The sequence below is a fragment of the Rattus norvegicus genome, chromosome 5 (assembly GCF_021556685.1).
Source record: "Rattus norvegicus strain SHRSP/BbbUtx chromosome 5, alternate assembly SHRSP_T2T, whole genome shotgun sequence".
NCBI lineage: Eukaryota > Metazoa > Chordata > Mammalia > Rodentia > Muridae > Rattus > Rattus norvegicus.
The window spans coordinates 9,526,333-9,546,798 of record NC_141538.1 but is presented as its reverse complement, the minus strand read 5'-3'; the positions used below and the strand labels follow the sequence as shown (position 1 = coordinate 9,546,798).

The window sequence follows — 20,466 nt, the reverse complement described above, 5'->3', positions numbered from 1 at the left end:
CCAAGGTCTTCAACTGCATATGTAGCAGAGAATAGCCTTGTTGGGGCACCAGTGGAAGGGGAAACCCTTGATCCTGCTAAGGTTGGAACCCCAGTGCAGGGAAATATGGGGGGTGCAGTAATGGGGATGTATGGAGGAAATAACCATATGGGGGAGGGGGAGTGGAGGGGATGGAGGCTTATGGACAGGAAACCAGGAAGGGGAATAACATTTGAAATTTAAGTAAAGAAATACATATAAAAATTTAAAAAAAAGAAAGACTAAAATTTAAAAATAAAATAAAAACATTCAGAAAAGAGCAAGTAAAACTTCAATAGAGTCCGTCTAGGAGGCTACTCAAGTCCCACATGTGTGGTCATAGAAAGTCATCCATTTCCGATGTCACCAGCAGCTTTCTTTAGCCATTGAGGTGTTTGTTGTACTTACAAACTGGAATGGTGGCACAGGAAACATGAACATGATACTAATGTAGAATCCACCCCCTGACCAGTGGTCTGGAAGCCACCACAATTGCCTACCTCTGAGATGTCATTTGCCAAATGAAGTAGACCAGTTACAGGAGCCTCTCATGCTCTGAGAGCTCTCACAAGTCCTTTGTGTCACAGGCAGATGCTTCTTTGGGAAACAATTTTACCTTTCTGTCTACTATACCATAATCCATGCTCTGTGTTTCCCATTGTATTTACTGTATATCCATTCTTCTAGCAAGGAAAATTATTCCCTGGGGGCAGGGAAATGATACCACACTCAGATTTTATTGTTCTTATTAATTCTTGATAGAATTGGCCTAAAAAAACTCAATTTGGAGCTAATTCTTTAGAATATTTTTCTCCCATCCAGTATGTGTAAACACAGATGACTGCCACTGTTCATTCTAGTTCTTTCATGGCTGAGAAATGCAAGTTCAGGAATCAAAAGGTGATCTCTTAAATCTCCCCCAAATTATTCACAAAACCATGGCCTCCATGGTCATGTCTATGAGCCACGATAGTGTCTCTAAGGGCATAACTATATTCCGGAAAGAAACTGGACCTGCCTCTTGGTCATTAAGATCGTGTCATACTACTTGAGAAGTCACTGTGCCATGTAATACGACTGCTTAAAAAAAATCAAGGAAAACATGACTCAAGGGAGGAGCAGAAAAAGAGGAGTAATCCTGGGCATTGTGTGGGTTCTTTATGGTCTATGTTCTCCATTAAAAAGTAGTTAGTGTCAAAGATAATGTAAAGCGGAAAAAGCTACTGGTCCAAAACATACAGGAAATCCAGGACTCAATGAGAAGATCAAACCTAAGGATAATAGGTATAGAAGAGAGTGAAGACTCCCAGCTCAAAGGACCAGTAAATATCTTCAACAAAATCATAGAAGAAAACTTCCCTAACCTAAAAAAAGAGATACCCATAGACATACAGGAAGCCTACAGAACTCCAAATAGATTGGACCAGAAAAGAAACACCTCCCGTCACATAATTGTCAAAACACCAAACGCACAAAATAAAGAAAGAATATTAAAAGCAGTAAGGGAAAAAGGTCAAGTAACATATAAAGGGAGACCTATCAGAATCACACCAGACTTCTCGCCAGAAACTATGAAGGCCAGAAGATCCTGGACTGATGTTATACAGACCCTAAGAGAACACAAATGCCAGCCCAGATTACTGTATCCAGCAAAACTCTCAATTAACATTGATGGAGAAACCAAGATATTCCATGACAAAACCAAATTTACACAATATCTTTCTACAAATCCAGCACTACAAAGGATAATAAATGGTAAAGCCCAACATAAGGAGGCAAGCTATACCCTAGAAGAAGCAAGAAACTAATCGTCTTGGCAAAAAAACAAAGAGAATGAAAGCACACAAACATAACCTCACATCAAATATGAATATAACGGGAAGCAATAATCACTATTCCTTAATATCTCTCAATATCAATGGCCTCAACTCCCCAATAAAAAGACATAGATTAACAAACTGGATACGCAACGAGGACCCTGCATTCTGCTGCCTACAGGAAACACACCTCAGAGACAAAGACAGACACTACCTCAGAGTGAAAGGCTGGAAAACAACTTTCCAAGCAAATGGTCAGAAGAAGCAAGCTGGAGTAGCCATTCTAATATCAAATAAAATCAATTTCCAACTAAAAGTCATCAAAAAAGATAAGGAAGGACACTTCATATTCATCAAAGGAAAAATCCACCAAGATGAACTCTCAATCCTAAATATCTATGCCCCAAATACAAGGGCACCTACATATGTAAAAGAAACCTTACTAAAGCTCAAAACACACATTGCACCTCACACAATAATAGTGGGAGATTTCAACACCCCACTCTCATCAATGGACAGATCATGGAAACAGAAATTAAACAGTGATGTAGACAGACTAAGAGAAGTCATGAGCCAAATGGACTTAACGGATATTTATAGAACATTCTATCCTAAAGCAAAAGGATATACCTTCTTCTCAGCTCCTCATGGTACTTTCTCCAAAATTGACCTTTTAATTGGTCAAAAAACGGGCCTCAACAGGTACAGAAAGATAGAAATAATCCCATGCGTGCTATCGGACCACCACGGCCTAAAACTGGTCTTCAATAACAATAAGGGAAGAATGCCCACATATACGTGGAAATTGAACAATGCTCTACTCAATGATAACCTGGTCAAGGAAGAAATAAAGAAAGAAATTAAAAACTTTTTAGAATTTAATGAAAATGAAGATACAACATACTCAAACTTATGGGACACAATGAAAGCTGTGCTAAGAGGAAAACTCATAGCGCTGAGTGCCTGCAGAAAGAAACAGGAAAGAGCATATGTCAGCAGCTTGACAGCACACCTAAAAGCTCTAGAACAAAAAGAAGCAAATACACCCAGGAGGAGTAGAAGGCAGGAAATAATCAAACTCAGAGCTGAAATCAACCAAGTAGAAACAAAAAGGACCATAGAAAGAATCAACAGAACCAAAAGTTGGTTCTTTGAGAAAATCAACAAGATAGATAAACCCTTAGCCAGACTAACGAGAGGACACAGAGAGTGTGTCCAAATTAACAAAATCAGAAATGAAAAGGGAGACATAACTACAGATTCGGAGGAAATTCAAAAAATCATCAGATCTTACTATAAAAACCTATATTCAACAAAATTTGAAAATCTTCAGGAAATGGACAATTTCCTAGACAGATACCAGGTATCGAAGTTAAATCAGGAACAGATAAACCAGTTAAACAACCACATAACTCCTAAGGAAATAGAAGCAGTCATTAAAGGTCTCCCAACCAAAAAGAGCCCAGGTCCAGACGGGTTTAGTGCAGAATTCTATCAAACCTTCATAGAAGACCTCATACCAATATTATCCAAACTATTCCACAAAATTGAAACAGATGGAGCCCTACCGAATTCCTTCTACGAAGCCACAATTACTCTTATACCTAAACCACACAAAGACACAACAAAGAAAGAGAACTTCAGACCAATTTCCCTTATGAATATCGACGCAAAAATACTCAATAAAATTCTGGCAAACCGAATTCAAGAGCACATCAAAACAATCATCCACCATGATCAAGTAGGCTTCATCCCAGGCATGCAGGGATGGTTTAATATACGGAAAACCATCAACGTGATCCATTATATAAACAAACTGAAAGAACAGAACCACATGATCATTTCATTAGATGCTGAGAAAGCATTTGACAAAATTCAACACCCCTTCATGATAAAAGTCCTGGAAAGAATAGGAATTCAAGGCCCATACCTAAACATAGTAAAAGCCATATACAGCAAACCAGTTGCTAACATTAAACTAAATGGAGAGAAACTTGAAGCAATCCCACTAAAATCAGGGACTAGACAAGGCTGCCCACTCTCTCCCTACTTATTCAATATAGTTCTTGAAGTTCTAGCCAGAGCAATCAGACAACAAAAGGAGATCAAAGGGATACAGATCGGAAAAGAAGAGGTCAAAATATCACTATTTGCAGATGACATGATAGTATATTTAAGTGATCCCAAAAGTTCCACCAGAGAACTACTAAAGCTGATAAACAACTTCAGCAAAGTGGCTGGGTATAAAATTAACTCAAATAAATCAGTTGCCTTCCTCTATACAAAAGAGAAACAAGCCGAGAAAGAAATTAGGGAAACGACACCCTTCATAATAGACCCAAATAATATAAAGTACCTCGGTGTGACTTTAACCAAGCAAGTAAAAGATCTGTACAATAAGAACTTCAAGACACTGAGGAAAGAAATTGAAGAAGACCTCAGAAGATGGAAAGATCTCCCATGCTCATGGATTGGCAGGATTAATATGGTAAAAATGGCCATTTTACCAAAAGCAATCTACAGATTCAATGCAATCCCCATCAAAATACCAATCCAATTCTTCAAAGAGTTAGACAGAACAATTTGCAAATTCATCTGGAATAACAAAAAACCCAGGATAGCTAAAGCTATCCTCAACAATAAAAGGACTTCAGGGGGAATCACTATCCCTGAACTCAAGCAGTATTACAGAGCAATAGTGATTAAAAACTGCATGGTATTGGTACAGAGACAGACAGATAGACCAATGGAATAGAATTGAAGACCCAGAAATGAACCCACACACCTATGGTCACTTGATTTTTGACAAAGGAGCCAAAACCATCAAATGGAAAAAAGATAGTATTTTCAGCAAATGGTGCTGGTTCAACTGGAGGGCAACATGTAGAAGAATGCAGATCGATCCATGCTTATCACCCTGTACAAAGCTTAAGTCCAAGTGGATCAAGGACCTCCACATCAAACCAGACACACTCAAACTAATAGAAGAAAAACTAGGGAAGCATCTGGAACACATGGGCACTGGAAAAAATTTCCTGAACAAAACACCAATGGCTTATGCTCTAAGATCAAGAATCGACAAATGGGATCTCATAAAACTGCAAAGCTTCTGTAAGGCAAAGGACACTGTGGTTAGGACAAAACGGCAACCAACAGATTGGGAAAAGATCTTTACCAATCCTACAACAGATAGAGGCCTTATTTCCAAAATATACAAAGAACTCAAGAAGTTAGACCGCAGGGAAACAAATAACCCTATTAAAAAATGGGGTTCAGAGCTAAACAAAGAATTCACAGCTGAGGAATGCCGAATGGCTGAGAAACACCTAAAGAAATGTTCAACATCTTTAGTCATAAGGGAAATGCAAATCAAAACAACCCTGAGATTTCACCTCACACCAGTGCGATTGGCTAAGATCAAAAACTCAGGTGACAGCAGATGCTGGCGAGGATGTGGAGAAAGAGGAACACTCCTCCATTGTTGGTGGGATTGCAGACTGGTAAAACCATTCTGGAAATCAGTCTGGAGGTTCCTCAGAAAATTGGACATTGAACTGCCTGATGATCCAGCTATACCTCTCTTGGGCATATACCCAAAAGATGCCTCAACATATAAAAGAGACACGTGCTCCACTATGTTCATCGCAGCCTTATTTATAATAGCCAGAAGCTGGAAAGAACCCAGATGCCCTTCAACAGAGGAATGGATACAGAAAATGTGGTACATCTACACAATGGAATATTACTCAGCTATCAAAAACAACGAGTTTATGAAATTCGTAGGCAAATGGTTGGAACTGGAAAATATCATCCTGAGTGAGCTAACCCAATCACAGAAAGACATACATGGTATGCACTCATTGATAAGTGGCTATTAGCCCAAATGCTTGAATTACCCTAGATCCCTAGAACAAACGAAACTCAAGACGGATGATCAAAATGTGAATGCTTCACTCCTTCTTTAAATGAGGAAAAAGAATACCCTTGGCAGGGAAGGGAGAGGCAAAGATTAAAACAGAGACTGAAGGAACACCCATTCAGAGCCTGCCCCACAGGTGGCCCATACATATACAGCCACCCAATTAGACAAGATGGATGAAGCAAAGAAGTGCAGACCGACAGGAGCCGGATGTAGATCGCTCCTGAGAGACACAGCCAGAATACAGCAAATATAGAGGCGAATGCCAGCAGCAAACCACTGAACTGAGAATAGGTCCCCTATTGAAGGAATCAGAGAAAGAACTGGAAGAGCTTGAAGGGGCTCGAGACCCCAAAAGTACAACAATGCCAAGCAACCAGAGCTTCCAGGGACTAAGCCACTACCTAAAGACTATACATGGACTGACCCTGGACTCTGACCCCATAGGTAGCAATGAATATCCTAGTAAGAGCACCAGTGGAAGGGGAAGCCCTGGGTCCTGCTAAGACTGAACCCACAGTGAACTAGTCTATGGGGGGAGGGCGGCAATGGGGGGAGGGTTGGGAGGGGAACACCCATAAGGAAGGGGAGGGGGGAGGGGGATGTTTGCCCGGAAACCGGGAAAGGGAATAACACTCGAAATGTATATAAGAAATACTCAAGTTAAAAAAAAAAAAAAAAAAAAAAAAAGAAAAACGCAAAAAAAAAAAAAGTAGTTAGATGAGCTTGTGAGTGAATTGAATTTGCCACCATTTTCATGTAAACAAATTGTAGGTGGATTTTTATTTTCAGCTTCTTCATAGTAGGTCCATTCATCTTCAGTCGTGCACGGACCAATCACATCTGTAAGGGGAAATATGAGACGGAGGTGGTTGAGTGGTGGCTTAGCTCTGGCTGCTTTGAAGTTGGCTACTAATACCAAATAAAAGGGCTGTCGTGCTCACTTCTTCGTTGGGGGTCACTTTGAACATATTTTTATTCTTTGTTGTGGTGTTTAGAAACCTGAAAACTACATTTCCCAGATGCATTTGCCAGGATACTTCCCTTTTGGCTGTTCCCACAGGAGTCATTGGGAGGAGGGGTTAAGAGTGAACTTCTTAGTCCTGGAGTCAAGAAGAATGATAGTTTTTGGCAATGAGTTTAATACAAAGCTGTCAGGCTGCTGTGACAGAAGTGGACGGATGTGTAGCACTAGGCTCAAAATTCTACTTCCAGGACTCCTCTTTAATCCTAGTCTTCAGAAGTCCCTCTCCATTTCTTTTGTTGATTTCTTCAGGTTTCAGCAATCCTATGGATCAACCAGCAGGCAAGGCTCACGGGGTGAAAAATAAACTCACCCTACAGAACCTATGGGAGCAAACTCTAAATTCAGCTTTACGGACAATGTTGTCAGGGATGCCTCACACACAGCTGCCTTAGGATTGGTAACCACAGCTCTTCTGCAGAAAAAGTGAGGGTCCTAGGAACCCAAACTCTTTGAGGCCCAGGTTCCAGCCTCAACCTGATCCTTGCCAAATCTGCTCCTGCATGGAAGTCTCCCTTTGTTCTTTCATTGGGACCTCCAAAAAAGTCTTCAGTTGATCTGGCTCCCAACAGAGCAACACACAAATAAAAGTGGTTAAATTAAATTTGGGTCTTTTCATTTTTACGTCTTGAGCCATAGCAGAGAGGTGACGATTGATAGGCATCCTGTGCCATTATGAATTCTTGTCCATTTGATTTTTCCAAACTTTAACCTCAAATTCTGACAACATATTTGTCCAAATTTTGTACAACTCCCTACTCAAGTTTTATGTTTATGAGAATTACATCTCAAACTCTTATGATCTCAGGAATTCAAAGGACACTTGGACATGGGATAAGAACAGAAACCCTGAACAAATCCGCACAGATTACTATGTATCTTCACTAAAAGACAGAGGAGTGGGGGAGGAGGGGGAGGAGGAGGAGGAGGAGGGAGAAGAGGAAGAGGGGGAGGAAAGCTAGACACAGAAAGTGTACCGCAGCGTATTCTGTTGCAATAGAAATGAAATCTTCTCACTGTCACAGTTATGAGACTACAAAGAGGTTCATTTTTACATCCACAAGCACAACCAAAGAATGGAATGTGTCAGGCAACGAAACACTTGTGATGTTGATGAAAATTTGTATTATTGTAAATGATTACACCTATCCGTTTTATTATTTTTCATTAATTCAGTACCTAGAGATATTTACATGGTAGTGAATTCTTCTTATTGAAAAATTGGCTTTGATTATTTGAGGACGACTTGCATTCTGCTTAGTGAAATACTACATTTTACCACTAGGTGGCAACAATGATTCAAAAAATGAAGGAATTTGACAAAGTACTTTACTGTGATTAATGTCTCAACAGACAAGTGTACAGTCAAACTCAAACAGGCAACTGTTAATCCATGATAATGCAATTATGTAAAAAATGACAAAGTGTGAAATTTGGTATAACCATGCAGTTTATAGAAATGAGTGATTCAAAAGACTTTTTAAAACACACGTTTATAATATACTACCAATATTAATTATAATGTGATAAAACTGGTGTAAATTGTATTGATCACCTTAAGATGTACAAATATGTATAGGATGATATCAAGACAATTTTAGGTAGTTCAACATTTAACAGTAGTTGTCAAATTAAAGGAATTTGAATGAAGAATTTCTTCATCTCATTATGCTACTACAGACTCAATACATTGACTGACACCTACCACACAGCACCAATCCAAAGATATATTCAATCTTACAGTGAAATGAAAATTATGCATTCTTCACTATTATTTCTGACTTTCTACATTTGTAATTTTCATGCAGGATGTCATTTATTTCTTTTTTTTATTTGTTTATTTGATTTATTTAAGACTTGTTAAACATTAGCCAGTTGGTAGATGCATTATACAGCTTTAAATTACTATAACAAAATATCTGAGACAATCAAGTCGCAAAGGAAAAAGGTTTATTATCTTCAGGTTTAGGGTCCATGAGAGACAGTCTCACTCTTTTGTGTCTGTGGGGGGGCATCAGCAGAAATATTACTCTCATGCCATGATGCAGAGAGAGAGAGGATGTGGCAAGGCTATGCCCATCACCATCAGCTGCATGCCTCAGTGACTTACCTTTGTCCCATAAGGCCCAACCTGCCCATACTTTGAGCAAGTTTTAATAACCTGGGACGGGGCTTTCAATGCTCAGGTCCTCAGAGAACAATCCCTTGTTCCTGTTGTCATGGCAGACAAGTATCTATCTCTTCTAAGACAAGATCTCTTAGTAGAGACTTGCAAGTCATCTCTTTAAAGACGCTGGGAATGCTGCAGATTTTGTGCACAGTGCTACTATCATGGAGTCTTCCTCAAGAAGTGTGTGAGAGGGAGCGAGACACCCTTCATCTCCAAGGTTCTTTAGAGGAACCCTGCAGAGGCCTGGCTGAAGGGGCTGCTCTTCCATGGTGTCTGTCTGCTGTCAAAGAACCTCCGTAGCCCCCTGTCCTTACAGCATCCTGGCATCCTGTCAGTTTTTGGGTACCCAGAACACTTCCCTAACATAGGCAGAGCTTGCACAGAACTGAGCCGAGGGAGAGTTGCAATCAACTTTGTCTTTCTCAGCTCTTGCTCATGGAGTCTCTCACACAGGAGATTTCAGTGGCCTCCCTTTGGTGGGTCCAACTCTCTGACAGACTGTAGGCTTATTTATTTGGTCCTGTTGGTGAAAACTGAAATACACTCTCATTGTCATCTCTTGGGACTAGGACTTTCAAAATATGGGGCTAAAAATAAGACTCACAGGTATTAAAATGGCATCTTCTTCTTTACTCTAAGAATTCAAAACATAAAGTTCAGACTTTTTTCCCTAAGCTGCATTTAGCTGAAAATGGCATGGTGTTTCTCTGTTACCTAGAATTCTTAGACCAACAAAAACATTTGACTTTCTAACAGCCCCAGTGGACTGGCCCTCGCAAAGGAAGATGGGTGCAGGCCAGACATCTTGGTATTTAACTAGAATACTCCCAAGGACAAGCACATTTTCACTGAATGATGAAATCTCTCCCTTTTGTGAAGTTATTCTCATAAACCCTTATCAGGAAGAGTGGGAGAAGGCTGTCAACATTTGGTCTTTATTGTGTTACTTGCTGCCTGATGTAGAGGTCCACCCACCTGTCCTCCCATGCCCTAAAAGAGACACAGTGAGACGCACTACTTCTATTTCACCAAGAAGGAAGGAGACTTAGTTAACGCGGTAACATCTCAAAGACCACACTGCTAGGAAAGGGTGCCCAGTTTGAGTCATATCGACGTGATTTCAAAGCTGTCCTCTCTTGTTAAATGTGATCTATGTTGGACAAACAGGAGTGAGATAATTCTGTCTAAATAAGAATGTGCATCACATCAGCACATTTAAAAATACAATTTAATTGTGTTCTTGTTCACATAGCTGTCCATACTGTAGGTAAGGCACCCTTCCAGTACAGTAGCACTTAGAAGGTGACTTCCGGCTTTTCTACTGGACTTTCTTTGCTGAATACAGCAAAATAAATCACTTCCCTATTTGGTGACTTTATACTGAGCCCATGAAAGGACCTACAGTTCTTGGTGTGTATTCTGGCCTTCCCAGTGTTCTGCTTCTTCTAGATTAGACAATGGCAGCCTTCCATGGCACCATCAAGATGGAGCTGGTATCTGTTAAATATCACTTTTACAAAAATCTTTCAGTTACTTCCCAACGAGATCTTGATCCATGGCTTTACTTTATGTAAGGGAGTGAATGTTCTAGGCATTTTCTGTTCAATAACTGCCAGTACTGAGCCCGAGACTTCCATATCCACTTCTATTAGAGTGCACTGTGGCATAGCCTCATAGTCAGGCGAAGGTTCTCAGACTTCCCAACGCCGCAACCCTGAGTACAGTTCCTCATGTTGTGGTGACCCCCAACCATAAAATTATTTTTGTTGTTATTTCATAACTGTGAGTTTGCTACTGTAATGAATTGTAGTGTAAATATCTGATATTCAGGATATCTTATATGTGACCCATATTAAAGGATCGTTTGATTCCAGAAGGGGACATGATGCACAGATTGGAAAGCCCTGATTTAGTGAGTAAGAAAGTGATTACTTCAAGTTCCAAATCCATTTCTATTTGTTACCATTTTTTTCTGTCCTGGATCCTATCTGACATCTTGATTTTGGCACTAGACCCATCTTTTAGAAGAACCAATCTAAAAGTAGGTCCAGTGTCCTTTCTAAGCTTGCCTTAAATTGTCTGGTTTTGTTCTTAAGGATGGCTGCATAAATTTAACTACAAAATGTTCCTTTTCAGATCTATATTTTATTGATGCTGAAAATATTTTATCAGTAAAAGAGCTTCATCTCTGCAAATAATAGCATTTGGGCTATAGAAGGCTTCAGCAATCGGGATGGTCAAGGTGACGCACATGCAAGCAAGCATCAGGCTTGTTTGGCTGGGTAGTGTCTTGGGGAATCCAGGATCACCCCAATCTTTTGCTCACGATCTGTAGACTTTGCATTTCAGGCTGGTGGTACTCGAGTTTCAAAAGGCCTACATTTCTCCTTCTGGCACAAGATCTAGTCAAGATGCTCCCTTGTTTGGGTCTCTATCTGGAGCTAGATGAGCATGTCACGAACCCCGTGTCCATGCTTGAGCTGCCCACGCACACAAAGGAACTGTTGTACAGTGATTCACTTAGGTCAGCCACCTAAGTCGAAGGAATGCTGGGGAGTCAGTCAGAATATTCACAGGTAAAAGATTTCTTTCTAGCGTGACACTGGCATACCACTTGATTGCATATATAACATTATGATGTTAGTCTATTGAAAATTATGAAATACTTAACATAGTCTAACTTCCTGCACATCTTTGGGTGGAGACCTGTAAAATGTAGTCTTTGTGAGACTTCTGTAAGACTTATGGGTCTTACCATGTACCGGAGATCTATAATGCCAAGAGATGTATTCAAAGTTAAATTTGTACATATATACACTCACAGAACACATGTGTTTCCTTTAATTTTCTGATGTCTAATTTTGGCAGAAATCCCAAGAGCTAGCAAAGACAATTTAGAGTCAGATGTGTTGATACGGACCTCTAATCCCAACATTCTGCCAGGGAGACCGACATAATGCCATACTTGTCTACACAGAGAGCCAGGCCACACACATCTATAGTGTGGAACTGTGTCTCAAAATAATTGCAAAGATCCGTGTGCCTCGTTCAGAGACCACAAGGATTTTGGTTCAGCATTTACCACCATGACACTTGCAACAAAATAGATTTCTTCGCTCAGACTTGTCATCAAGTGTACATTACCTTGCCCCCAGCTAGGCATAAGTATAAGTGAGTTTTACTCTAGAAGAAGGAAAGATAAACATGTCAGAGAAGTTGGTCCACGCCTACTTGTATTGAAACAGTTACTGATTGGTATCCAGAATAAAACTGTGAGAATCTAAGGTGGATAACCATTCTAGGGCAGACAGGAGGAGATTGCTATATCAAAGGGAGTCACTTACCTGCCAAGAGTAAGGAAGAAGTACATGTTCCTCACTATGAATAAAACCTATGGGTCTTTGGTCCTCTTACAAGTGAAGAGATGAAGAGGACTTTAATCTCAGTTGATAGGCTGATGGCTTCTTATGCCTGAAGACTTGGATTTGACCTCTAACATTGCAAGAAAAACAAGAAGAAAACTTATTTTGTGTACACAAAAGCATAAAGGTAAGGTATCATGGGAGCCAGAAGAAAATTAACAGCAGCAGTGTCTTTCATATTATATGACCATCAATTGATATCGATAGCCTTCAGGGTGATTAGTTGGTAGAAAGGAATTGAAATACCTCCACCAGTATCCATTGTCTATGACTTCACATTATCACTATCACTATCATAAGTTGATCTGATTTTCATTAGCTTAAAACAACTCACATTAATCATCCTCATTATATTGTGTCAGGAATTTGACCACAGATGACCCAGGTCTTCCCATCTAGGGTTTCTTCAGAGGAACTAACCAAGATATGGATCAAGGATGGAGGCTCGTGTGAATACTTGATTGAAAAGACTCTTCCTCTGAGTGCCTATCGCCATGTCAAGATTGTTTCTCATAGTATTTAGATTCATCATCTTTACAGTCAGAATTCTATTTTAGCAGATTGAATCAGACTCTGATTCATGGGACTCAAGTATGGGAACATATTTGCTTCATATCACAGTATCACAAATTATCACAAGTAACAACACCAAAACCTTGCCATAATAGCCACTTCTTCTCTCATGGCTCTATAGAATGCAGAAGGTTAATGGGGTCCTTTGCTTACGGTCTCATAAGCCTAACATTAAGGCACCACATGGGCTCCCATTTAAATCTGAAGAAAGTCATTCATTTTCCCTCACTCATGTCCCTTATGGTTATAAGATTGATGCTCCTGTTTCTCTGTTTAATATCAGTTAGGAGGAGCAAGATTTATTTTACTAGAGGACACTCATATGCTTCATCAAATGCCCCCTACATCTGTAATAGCACACATCCTAACATGTGTTTGTAAGCCTCATATTCGAGCAGAAAGATTGTCACAACTTCAGACCATCCTAGACTACACAGGTAGAACACGTACGTGCCAAATGTGGAACAGTTCTTACACTACTCAGGATTTTTCTCTAATCTATTGCAATTTGGACAGCTTTATATACAATGAAGATATTGAAAGAAAATAGAATTCAATTAGCAGGCAGCAGTTATGAAATTTTATAGCCCATACCCTGAGTATTTCCAGAAAGAAAAATACAACTTTAATTGTAGACATGCCATTTGCCTTTCTGAGTTTTAGTTTCTAATTTTGAAAAATAGTGATAACTATTTTTTGTCAATAGTTTCTAAAAATACTAGCTGGAACTGGGGCCATGTCTGGGTCCATGTTCCTATTGCAGTCACAGTCTGTGTTGGTGTCTGAGGCCGGTGCTGTCACGAAAGGTCATACAGATGTTCCAGATCTGGGATGCCACCTGAAGCCATGTTGATGTCTGGTCATTGTGCTGAGCTGGCCCTGCTCCTCAACCAGCAGCATGGGAGAGTTGGCTCTGGAGGTTTGGGAGAGGTCACCCTTCCTCTTGCCTGGGCCATGGTAGCTGGTGGGCACAACTCTGCTTCCACTCAGGCCCAGATGCAGGGCTCCGAGTTGCTCCACCCCAACATCTACCCTTTCTATGAACTGCTGGAGCACATGAAGGGGCTGATCCTGCAGATTCAAAGCTGTAGGATCTCCATGACACAGGGCAACAACAGGATATCTGAGAGGAGTCCTAATGAGGATCCAGTATTGATACAGTAGCATAAGCCACAGGCTTGAACCAAACCAAAGATTCATTGCAATGAACATTTGCAAGCAAAAAAGGGGGGCAGAAGGGTGTACTGTGGGACACATTTCCATGGCAAGATTTGTAAGGTTTTATTATTATTTTTATTGATGTTTTTGCAGGGATGGGAGGACAGAAGACTGATATAAATGGGTAGGTAGATGACTGGAACTGGGACATAAAATTCACAAAGAATCAATAAAAAAGCAAAAAAGAAAGCAAAAAAACAATTCAAGCTGGAGGTTTACCATCCAAATCTCAAGGTACACCCCTAGTTATAGTAATAAAAGCAATATGATATTGACACAAAACCAAACATATATACTAATGGAACAAAATAAAAACCACACACGTGAGTACATCTAATGACAGATGTCTCATATTCAACAAATATGCCACGCCCACAAAAAATAAAAACAAAACAAAACAAAACAACAAAAACTTGAAGGAAAAGACAACAACTTCAACAGATTGTGCTGGAGAAATCAGATACCCACAAGTAGAAGCAAATTATAACCATATTGATTACCTTGTACAAAAATTCACTCCAAATAAGTCAGACCTAAATGTAAGCTTGAAACATTGAGAGTGCTAGAAATGCGCAAGGGCAGCAGTGCACATGACATGGATCTATCAAAGGACTTTCTGAATCCGATCACATTGATCTAGGCATTGAAGTCAATAGTTAACTCTGAAGACCTCAAACAGACTCATAAACATCTCTCTAGCTAAGGACAGCAGGAAGCCAGGAGATGGGAGACAATGTTTGCTGGCTATTTATCTGACAGAAAGTTAATAAACAGAATTCATAAAGAAAAATAAAACCAAGAATATACAAATGATCCATTCAAAAATGGGACCCAAAGAGTCCTCCAAAGAATAACAAATACTGCTAATAAATATCACAAAAAATGTGCATCTTCCTTAGCAATTGGGGAAATTCAAGTCAAGATAACCTTTAGATTTCATCATAACTCACATAAGAAAGGCAAAAATCTATAGAACAACAAATGCTGGAGAAAGTTTGGGGAGAAGGAGACCGTAAACTACTGTTGGTAGGATGCATACTGGTATGGGCACCCTGAATATCAGTGTGACAATCCCGGAAGAGGAAATAAATCTACAACATGGTCCAGCTATTCTACTCTTTGGCATATACCTGAAGGACTTACCATCCTATTTCACAGGTATTTTTCTTAGCCATTTTCATTGCTGCTCTATTCATAAAAGCTAACAAGTGAAAACAATCTAAATATCTTTCAACTAATGGATAGATATCAAAAATTTAATATAGGCATATATGGTATGGAAAGGAATTCAGTTATAAAAAACTTAAATCATGAAATTTATAAGTAAATGCAAGGAACTAGGAAAGATCACATTAAGTGAGATAAGTAGGACCCAGGAAGATAACCATTGCGTGTTCTGTCTCATCTGCAGTTTCTATCTCCACGTCGTTAGCAATCTGAAGTAATGGGGACAACCAGAACTGTCAAAGGGGCCATGTGTGTGTGGAGGGGGTTGGGGGTGATACGAGATTGTACTAGTAAGTACAAGTTTTGAATGGAGAAATGGGGCAAGGGGTGTTAACTAGGGGGAGGGAGGAAGATAAATGTTGAAGTTGGGAGCAGACTAAAATCACAGTAAGGATATATAAAAAAGTTATAAGGAATCATAGTATTGTCTATCTACCAAAAATCATATATAATACATGCAAGTCTGTGTATATGCATGTATGCATAACTTAAATTTACCTTTCCATCTGAGCTGACATTGTTTCTTCCTAGAGATATAGTTTAACCAAAATCTAAACACCAGGCATGAGAAGTCTCCTTTTGAGTTATTGGTCAGGGTTGTCCACGATACCCCCAAAACATTATAGGTTATTACTGTAGCCCTTGGTTGCTTCCCTGAGGTAGAAGTTAAACCCTATTGCCAAAATCATGCAAGCAGGACCCAGAAGACCTGAACTGTATCTGGCTTGAAAACCTGTTCCCTCAGGATTAGCCTCCATGGTACCAGAAAACATAATGCAAAGTTCCTAAGGGGGGACAGGAACCCGGTAGTCTCACATAGCTGTGACACCTATGACAACTGCGACAAGTTCATCATGCTGCAGTAACCCTAAGGTGCAACAGTGGCACTCACTTTTGGTGATAACCAAAAGCTTTCAGCTTGAAACTAAGGCCTACTCAAAAGGAGAGAAATCATGCTTGGTACTGGAAACCTATCCACTCTCCACGGCTAATGAGGTCATAGACCTTGAAGGAGAATGTACCACCATCAGTTTATTATGCTAGCATAATTCCTAACTGCATTCTAAGCTAAATACTGATCCACGAATAGGTGTAATGCTCACTCTCATCAAAGAAACTTCTCTTTGCAATAGAGAAAGGTCATTGCAGAAAACAATGTATCAAACAGCAGAGAACAGCAAACAACTGATACATATACAACATAATACACATATATTGCATATATTTGTATTTTTATGAATATATGGATGGATGGATAGATAGATAGATAGATAGATAGATAGATAGATAGATAGATAGATAGATAGATATTTAAGAGAAAAGAAGCCATTGGGCTTGAAAACTGGAAAATAAAAAAAGAATGATGTGACTATATTGTAATTTCAAAACTAAAAAAATTAAAATTTGGGGGTTCGATTCTAAGAGTGTGTTTACAAGTAGTAAAAGTAGCATCATATGTAATGAACAGAAAGAATAGACTCTAGATACTATTGCTAGTGATTTGTCTGCTTCCTTGTTGATCTCTCAAATGAAATGTCTTAATTAAAATCTCACCGTTTAACCTCATGCAAAAGATCACCCACCAGTTATCATCTATCCTGAGACCCTTAAATGACTTAAACCCAAATTTCAGAATTTTTCCCTGGCCACAAAAACAGTCTCAAAGCAAGAGCAACCTCGTTTTCAGCAACAGCACTTCATGTTCATTTTGTACTCTTTCAAAGAACTGATTTATAATCAATTTTGTATCTAAAGTTGGCAACAAATCTTATTATTTCTCTAATGGAATTGACCTATACATTTTCATACTTCGAAAGCCTTAGCAAATAAATATTAATCAGAGAATGTCATAAAGAATTGCAAATGAATTATATACATGTGAGTTCAAAAAAGAAATAAGCCTAATTAGATGGCTGTGGGATTGGCTATTAATGGACAGAGAAGGTAAGCAGTTAACCTCCTGAAAAACCTTCTTGCCAAAACGCAATGGATCTTTTGTTGTAGCCTCAAAAATAAAAGTAAGATATTAATTGCATTGTAATTATAGTGGCCTTTCCAGTGGCCTTTTTAGCTCATGTAAAACTTAAACTTAACAATGTATGTGGAATTTGAAAAGGAATGAAGTGTGTCCCAGTTTTAATCTGTCTTTAATAAATTCATCTATTACTGTCAATCATGCATGTGGATATTGCTGGCATTTTTATATCACAAGATTCACTTACTACTCTATTAAAACATTTTAAATATTACATCTATAAAATTAAAGGCTGGAGCAATCATTGAGAATTTCTAACCACTGTGACAGGTTGATTTCATCCTACATAGTAGAGAGAGTGCATAGGGTTCACTTCTCACATTAGTTTGTTTGGGGTGGTTGGGATAATTGGATATAATGTAGACATATCAATGTCAAGACAGTGTAAAATCACACAGATATACATCTTACCTATTATGTACCTATTTATTTATCATGCAATACTCATGTTTCAACAAATTCTATATCACAGCATCATTCACACAGGACCATTAAACAATGTATAGCCACTGCCTTCAGAATGTTCACAGATCGGATGGAACAAAATAGAAATGGTGTCCGGTCACCACGCCTCTAAACAGTCCAGGAATCATGGGTTCAAGTATATGAAAGCCAGTTACTTTTAATTTCCATATATTAAGTTGGGATGGGCTAGCTCAAAGCCCTGGATCTGGGCCTGAGAAGAATCTGAGCTGGTCAGTCCACCAACTCTCTTGCTTCCATGCCTTCAGTGTTGGCTCATCTGCAACTACTGCACCAGCAGCAGCAGGGCCATCTCTACCCTGCTGACCACCACCACCAGGACCCAGCTCTACCCTGCTGGCCACCACCACCAGGGACAGCTCTACTGCTGCCCAGGAGAGGTACAGGGCCCACTGTCCAGAGTGTTGTAGCAGGTAAGGAGCATGGCCAGTTCTATCATGCTCATACTACCATCTGTTATGACCCCAGGGCTAGCTCTCTTGCTTGTCATAGAAGGCAAGTGATGAGGGGTAGAAGAGGGCATCTCTCCCACATTCACACCCTCCGGGCCTGGACAACTGTAATCTCATCCTTCCCAGGTTAGTGCTGCAGCAGGTGCAAGGCTTTCCTGTTCTTATGATTGGGGCCAACTCTACTACCTTCCACTGCATAGCAGACAATAGGCAGAGAAGGCTCTCCTTTGGCCAGCTGACCTGCAACCCCCACATCCAGAGTCAGCTTTAATGGTCAGCCTGCTCTCTGGAGTGCTGCAGCAGGTAAGGGGTAGGGATAGCTCTCCCACTCTGATGACAGCTTTAATGGCCAGCCTGCTCTCTGGAGTGCTGCAGCAGGTAAGGGGTAGGGATAGCTCTCCCACTGTGATGACCTCAGGGTTAGCTCTCCTGCCTGCCATTGGTGGTAAGAGATGAAGGGATGTAGGGAGGTGGATCCCTATCTCACTTATGTCACTTCAAGGCAGACAAGTTGAGGGGCTAGTTGTCCCACGTTCTCACCTTTGGAGCCAGCTCACCAGCTCCCTGTCAACTTGGTCAACTCTACTGTGCTGCCCAGGCAAAGTGCAGGGTCCACTCTCCTAAGTGCTGCAGCAAGTGAGGGGCCAGGCCCGCTCTCATGACCCCAGGGCCAGATGTGCTACCTGCCATAAGTGGTGAGGGGAGAGGGAGAAGGAAGGTACCTATTTCACCCATGCCACAACACAGAAGATGAATGGTAGGGCTTGCTTGCCTGTGATTGTACCCTTGGGGACAAGTTCACCGTCAACTCCTACAGTATGTGGGTTGCTCTCCTGAGTACTGCAGCTGTCTAGGGGCAGGGTCAGCTCCTGCTCTCATGTCTCCAGGGCTGGCTCTTCCATGATGCCTAGGTGAGGGATATTTCTGCATAGCATTTAGGCATCAACACGTCCCCAGATGGCAGCCCAGACCAGGGACATCTACCTGGCTTTTGGTGGTAACAGAACCCTGTTGTTTCATGGTCATGAGTTCACTAGATGTGGGCCATGCTTGCAGCACCCCATCATGGTCCCAGAAGACATCACTCACACTAGGCTGCTCCTCATTACCCTAAGTCTCCCGTTCTGTCTCTCTTCATTGTGCATACATCTTTCTGTTTCTCTTTCTCTTCCATTTCTCCACCACTTACTAGGTCCTCTTTGATGTACCTTGGATCTTGGAGTGTCTGGGTCATCTCAGCAGTGGTCTCAGGAGTGCTATGCCCAATTCGTGCATTATGGGCATTGTCTGTCTGTCAAGGCTTGCACGTCTCCTGGCTGGTGGTCATCTCAGGCTTGCTTTGTTCAGGGAAAGTTAGGCTACTAATTAAGATGTTCATAGATCAGGACACTGAGTATAGACATAGCCTCTCCTTTGTCACCACTGATGAACATGTGATAGAACAACCACACCTGCAATGCCTCTAGGGACAGGTTAACCACTGTTGTTGTTGTGGTGGTGGTGGTTGTTTTTAAAATCACAGTGACCATGTGAAGACAAAAACATGAAATAGTTGTTATATAGGAAAAGGCATTCTCAGAAAGTTTAATTGACATATATTTTTGTTGATTGGGGATTTCTGCCTACCGTTAAATTTAATTTATTACATCTTCCCCAAAAGCCCGGGCACTTCTTAGTTTTCTTAGAAGCAGTCTGTTCCATCACAGTAACATGTATTTTCCCAAGGGGTGACATGGTTATATTTATACAAAACAGAAAGAATTTTTATTAACCTAGTAATTTTTACTTGGTGTTGACAATTGAGGGAATTCCACCTTGCCCTACATGAATTTTGATTACCATTGAATTTAAGTATGCCACTATTGCCCCCATGATCAGAAAAGATACAACAGAATATTTCTTCCTGAGGGACCTGGGATGCTTTCTATTCTGACTGTCTTTTGTTTTGTAGCTATCTTACTTATAGCACATTTATTCTATGCTTCTAGTCAACCCTTCATCTCCCATCATCTCCCATCATCTCCCATCTATCACTTCTGTAAGCCAGTGTAGCCCAATTTCCCTTCAGGAGTTCTCTCACCTCACCATGAGAATAGAAATCTCAAAAC

General features: G+C 40.3%; 1 pseudogene; it reads right to left on the bottom strand.

Moving 5' to 3' along the window:
* Window positions 1-19,707: 19,707 nt before the first annotated feature.
* LOC120103310 (small nucleolar RNA SNORA17) lies at window positions 19,708-19,831 on the bottom strand (annotated as a pseudogene).
* Window positions 19,832-20,466: the final 635 nt, after the last annotated feature.